Source organism: Meles meles, chromosome 12 (assembly GCF_922984935.1).
Source record: "Meles meles chromosome 12, mMelMel3.1 paternal haplotype, whole genome shotgun sequence".
Taxonomy (NCBI): domain Eukaryota; kingdom Metazoa; phylum Chordata; class Mammalia; order Carnivora; family Mustelidae; genus Meles; species Meles meles.
In genome coordinates, this window is record NC_060077.1 from 75,553,472 (window position 1) to 75,560,121 (window position 6,650).

The window sequence follows — 6,650 nt, forward strand, 5'->3', positions numbered from 1 at the left end:
TTACTTAACAAGCTTAAGCTTGGGCCCAAGTATCCCTGACACAGCGGAGTAGGAACTTGGACCCGGAGCTTAGTTAAGGCAGGGGTATTTATGGGTTCCTGTTACTAAAGCAGGGTGGGGGTCTCTGGAACCAAAGCAGGGTGGGGGTCCTTAGAACTAAAGTAAAGTAGGGGAAAGTTCAGCCCTTGGGCACAGCCCTTGGGTCTGAGATGGCTGCCGGAGCTAAGACAGCTGTACTTATGCTAAGGCTAAACCTGAGGTGGGATGACCTTAATTTTTCTCAGCCTCCACAGATTGGCACTATAAATTACATACGAAGCAACTTATTTTGCAGAAAACTTGGAATGTTGAATATCTTGAATCATTATGTCAATGGAATCTTGAAAAAATGGGAGTGTTGGGAAGCTAGCAGTTTAATGCTGTTGTTCAAAATTATTATATCCTCAATTCAAGTGAGTAGAACTAGAGTGTCATAAAACCATTTAATCTGGCTTTAATTTTGTACACATGGGGAAACTGATTTAGCAAGGTTAGTCCAAGATCAGATTGTCATGTAGAGTTGAGTGAGTAGAATATTTTCATTTTCTTAACTTCCTAAGTTCAGAGCTCATTTCCAGTGTTCTCTGACACTTACTGTAGAAGCTCATACCCACACAATACCTGTAATGTTAGAGTTCTTCCTGAGAACATTCTGGAATGGATAATGGTGGGATGTGGGAGCAGGGGAGTATGTATTGAGCCTTTCCCCGCTAAGATCTGGAATTAAAAGTATGGCATTGATTTTGAGGATACAAAGCATTTTAAGGTAATTGTGTAAGTTTTATCTGTGGGGTGAGTAAGGTGATTTCCTTGTCTTATCAGGGAGCCATAAAACATTACATTTTCCCTGTTCAGTTTTCCTTCTGCATCTGTTGGCTGGAATGAATCATTACATTGTAGTCTCTGAGGCAAGGGTCTATGTCGTCTAAGACTTTGGTAATCTCTGCAGTGTCTGGGATATAGCCCGTACTCATATATCTCTGATATCCAGTGATCATCTGAAAGTTGAACAACAGATAAACATTTGCATAATGAGAATAAGGATCAATCTTGTTACTGGTAGAGATTTCAAAGGAAGTAATCAGAATTGCCCAACACTGTCTTATCAGTCTTTTCTACTGCAATGATTATAGAAGACAGATAACTTAGATGGGGGGAATTTGGGGAAATATTCTTAACGGAACTTAGAAGCCCTGTCTTTTCTTCCTACCAGTGCAGCTTGCAAAATCTAGTTGGCCCAGTTTATTGAAGGAAAACAATATTCTTTTCTGATTGGATGTGTTCCAGGAAAATAAACTCATTATTTAATGAAAAGTTGTAATTTTTTTTTTTAAGATTTACTTATTTTTTTGAGAGAGAAAGAGCACAGAGGGAGAGTGAGAGGGAGCAGAGAGCCCAATGCAGGGCTTGATTCCAGGACCCTGAGATCATGACCTGAGTCAAAGGCAGATGCTTAACCAAGTGAGCCACCCGGGCACCCGTGGATCTTAATCCCTTTATAGATTTTTTTTTTTTGATAATGAGAAGTGGGGGCAGAGGGAGGAGAGGATCACAGTCAGACTTCATGCCCAGTGCAGAGCCAGACACAGGGCAAGATCTTATAACCTAGAAACCATGACCTGAGCTGAAATCAAGAGTGGGACACCCAACTGAATGAGCCACCCAAGTACTCCTCTTTGATAGATAGTGCAATCAGCAACACTTAGCACTTGCCAAATTTATTGTTAGTATGCTCCTAGCTCTTATGACGGAGATAAACATTAAGCAAAAATACACCTGGCAGCAAACCTCAGTGAAAATAAGGGCTTGAAAGGGTATAAATATGTTTGTCTTATTTTTTGGTAAAAAATAGACTGCCCTAGATGTATCCTGGTGCAATAGAAAAGAAACCTTTATTATTTTTTTTATGTAAGAGTTTGAGATGGGAGTTCTTGTTTGGTAGGTGGTTTTATCTACACAGTGAACCAGGGACTTCGACTCCTTCCCTCGAGTGGCTCTGCTGTCCCAAAGGGCATCTATGCATCCAGCTGGTGAAAGGCAGAAAAGGCATGATGAGGGGGCTAACCTTTTTTTTTTTTTTTAAGTCTTAGCTTGGAAATGGCACACAGCATTTCCACTCAAATCTCACTGACTAAAACTCAGCTGCATGACCACATCTGTTGGGAAATATAAACTAGCCATGTGCCCCATAAAGAGGTAATTGTTATTTTCCAGGATTTTCCTTCTTTCTCTCCCCCTTCCTTCCTTCCCGCCCTCTTCCTTCTTTCCTCCCTTCTGCCCGCCTTCTGTCCTTCCTTCCTTCTTTTTTACTTTTTATTTTAAGATAATCATAGACTTTGGAGTTGCAGATATCCCCGGAGCAGCTTTCTCCCAGCTTCTCTTTATATTAGCATAGAACAGTTTTCAAAATCTGACATGATACTGTTAAATAAACTACAAACCTTATTCAGATTTCACTAGTTTTTACTTATATTTTCAAAACAGTTTTCAAAATCTGACATGATACTGTTAAATAAACTACAGACCTATTCAGATTTCATTAGTTTTTACCCATAATGTCATTTTTCTGTTCCAGGATCCAATCCATCTAGTTGTAATTGTTCCTTAGTCTCTTGCAATTTATGACAGTTCTTGCCTTTCCTTGCCTTTTATGACCTTGGCACTTTTGAAGAGTCGGTAATTATAGTCAGTAATTTTGTAAAATGTCCCTCAGTCTGGGTTTGTTTGATGTTTTGTCATGCTTCGACTGAGAGTTATGCATTATTGGGAAGGCTACCATAGACCAGAGTTAATCTGTCCTTGGACATCATATCAGAGGGTACATGATGTCAGTAAGTATCACAGATGATGCTAACCTTATTCATTTGGCAAGGATGGTGCTTTCCAGGATTGTCCACTTGGAACTCACTATTTGTCCTTTTGTGTAATTATCAGACATTTGGGAGCGATACTTTAAGAGTATACAAATATTCTGTTTTCAACTTAAACTTTCGACCAGTAATTTTAGCACCCGCCAAAGGGATCTTGCCTGCAGCAATTATTATTGTGGTCTTCCAATGATGATTTCTATTTCCTACTTTAAAAAATAGATTTTTGATCAATGCACAGAAAACCTGGCGATTCACAGACCTGTAACCCTGGGGATAGAAATACATTATATGTTTATAAAAAAAATAAAATTAAATTTAAAAAAATTTTTTCTTATTAAAAAAAAAGTGTTGAAACAAAACTGACAACCAAGAATTTTATATTTGACAAAATTTTCCTTCCGAAAATGAGGGAGAAATAAAAACATTCCCAGAAGAATAAAGCTGAAGGAGTTCATTATCACTAAGCCAGCTCTATGAAAATATCTAACAGAGTCCTTTAGGTTAAAATGAAAAGACAATAAACAGCAATTTAATTCTGTATGAAAAAATTAAGATTTCTGATAAATGTGTGGGCAAATAAAAAAACAGCATTGTATTTTTGGCTTATAATTCTACTTTTTATTTCCTACTGTTTTTAAAAACATGTAAAAATTGTTAAATCTGTGCTATTGAAAACAATGTATAAAGATTTAATTTGTGATAGTAACAACATAAAGAAAGACAGAACAATATAAGAGCAGAGGTTTTTGTATGCTATTGAAATAAAAATGTTATGTATTCTAAAAAAAAAAAAAAGATTTTTGTTAGACATCTGATGGTTACTGATAGATATTAAGGACTCCCACCCTCTTCCCAGCACTGCCCATTTTGGAGATTAAAGTGACCATGGTTTAAATAATATTAAATGTGGGAAGGTAGATTGGAAGAAGATAAAGGGGTTAAAAGAGAAGGATTATACTGCTTCAGCTTTGTAGTGTTTAGATATGGTCCAGATAGGAAGCTCCTTGGAATGGCAGTAAGAAAACCTGGTCTTAGTTAAAATTCTATTAGTTTATTATAAGCAGGTCTTTTTACTCTAATTTTCCAATTTTTAAAATAAGGACAATTTATAAATTATTCAAAGTAACAAGTGAGGATGTGGAACTTTGAATTATTATGAAGGGTCGTCGAGGGTTTATGAGCTCAAATGTCCTTATGCTATATTAAAACATAGGTATTAAAAATAAAATAAAATATAGGTATTATAGCAAGTCTACTTGTACTTATTAAAAAAGAATCAGGAGAACATTAATTAAGCATTTACTGTGTGCAGACACTGTGCTAAATGCTTTACATATATTAACTAGTTTATCCTCTCACACTTTTATAAAGGCATCTTTATTAGTCCCATTGTATAACTGAAGAACATGAGGCTAAACAGCTGGCCCCAGGTTACACAGCTAGTAAGTGCTGAGTTAGGATTCAAACCTTCGTGGTCTGTCTCTCCAGAATTTGTACTCTTAACCATTCTACTATAAACTTGTGTCTTGCTTGTAGCTATTGGAAAGACTGAGGTTCACCTAGTACACATTTATCTGGTGGCCACACCAGCTAACTGCTTCTCTTCTAACTGCTCAGTGCCTGTGCCCTACACATGGTTAAATATTTTGGGGATAATCCTGCCCACTGGTGAAGGTGAATAACAAATGTTTGTATCTCCTAATTATGTTTCAATTGAGCAATTGTTATATTTGACAGTATAAGTGAACCTCAGAAAATATTTTCAGGTACTTATGTTTGGAAGTATAATAGCTTAAACATTTTGAAGTCACAATAAAAGTATTGAGCATGCATTTGTTAACTGTTCCTCCCAATTGTGTGTCATTGACCCATGTTTGTCTTCGACCTCAACATGTAAGTAGTATATCTCTCTTTTTTTTTTTAAGATTTTATTTATTGATTTGACACAGAGAGAGAGATCACAAGTAGGCAGAGAGGCAGGCAGAGGGGCGCAGGCCCCCTGCTGAGCAGAGAGCTTGCTCCCGGGACCCTGAGATCATGACTTGAGCTGAAGGCAGAGGCATAACCCACTGAACCACCCAGGCACCCCAAGTAGTATGACTCTTTTTTTTTTTTTTTAAAGATTTTATTTATTTATTTGACAGAGAGAGATCACAAGTAGGCAGAGAGAGTGAGAGGGAAGCAGGCTCCCCGCCAAGCAGAGAGCCCGATGCGGGACTCGATCCCAGGACCCTGAGATCACGACCCGAGCCGAAGGCAGCGGCCTAAGCCACTGAGCCACCCAGGCGCCCCAGTAGTATGACTCTTATTTAAAAATGATTATTAGGGGCGCCTAGGTGGCTCAGTCATTAAGTGTCTGCCTTTGGCTCAGGTCATGATCCCAGCGTCCTTGGAATCCAGCCCCACATGGGACCCTCCCCCTGGCGGGAAGCCTGCTCCTTTTGCCCTCTCCCACTCCCCTGTTTGTGTTCCCTCTCTCGATGTGTCTCTCTCTTCAAGTAAATAAATGAAATCTTTAAAAATATAAATGAAAATGACTATTAGATGTGTGATTAGGTATGTTACAAAAATGGGATGTTTGAAAAATGGGGTCACCAGTCTTTTCCTTTTAATTACTGTCTGGCACTGGCTTGGTGATTTGGCCACTAGTTGTAGACTCCGGTTCAATGAGCAGTTCTGCCTACTTACTTCCCAGTCTGCCAAGAATTTCTGGTCTAGTAGAAACTACCCCACTTCTGAGGGTTATGTGAATGGCTAGCATACCCACTACCGAGGGCTGCACCACAGAGTTACATTCATATATCTTAAAATGATTTTGATAATATTCCACCTTTTAGCTGTTTTGCTTCAATTCACTATTTACATGTATATCAAAAGCATGAAGTTCCCCTACAGCAAAAAGAAATAGGAAAATCTTTGGCTGAAATTGAGAGAGCTGGACATTTGTTCTGGCTCTGCCAGTGACTTACTGTGTTACTTTGGGAAAAGTACTTAGTCTCTCTGATCCCTGTTTTCTTTCTCTCTCTTTTTCTTTCTTTCTTTTCTTTCTCCTCTCTCTCTCTCTCTTTCTTCTAATTAATTTATTTATTTTAAAGAGCAAGATAGCATGAGCAGGAAGAGCGAAGGGAGAGGGAGAGAGAATCTCAAGCAGACTCCACGTGGAGACTAACATGGGCTCAGTCCTAGGACCCTGAGATATGACCCTGAGATCACCACCTGGGCCAAGCCAAGAGTCTGATGGTTAACCACCTGCACCACCTAGGGCCCAGCCTTCTGTTTTCTTATCTGCAAAGACAAAAAGGACCTCATCCAGCTGCAGCATTGTTTGATTTAGTGCTGAAGTGAGTTTTCATATAGTTTGGTTGATGATTTGCTTGTCTTGCCATTTAAATAAATGCTAAATGTAGCTCCCAGATAATGCTGGTGACAGAGGACTGTGTTTTCATACTCCTGAGAAAGAAAAATGGTAAAATTCAAAATTGTGTAAAACTTGCTTTGAAGATCCATATAGTACCATTTGCTGGTAAGACCAAGGAAAACTGGCATACTTTCCTTTAGTTGGAGAGACCACCCATTGTAAAACACATCCCATTTTCAGACATGTTAAGGTGTAGAACGTATTCCGGTTAACAAATGCACAGGGAACACTGAACAGGAAAAACACTGTATTTTATGGAACATAAGGTATATAAGATATATAACCTGATAACAGGATGACATCACCTTACTGGCTCCACAGAC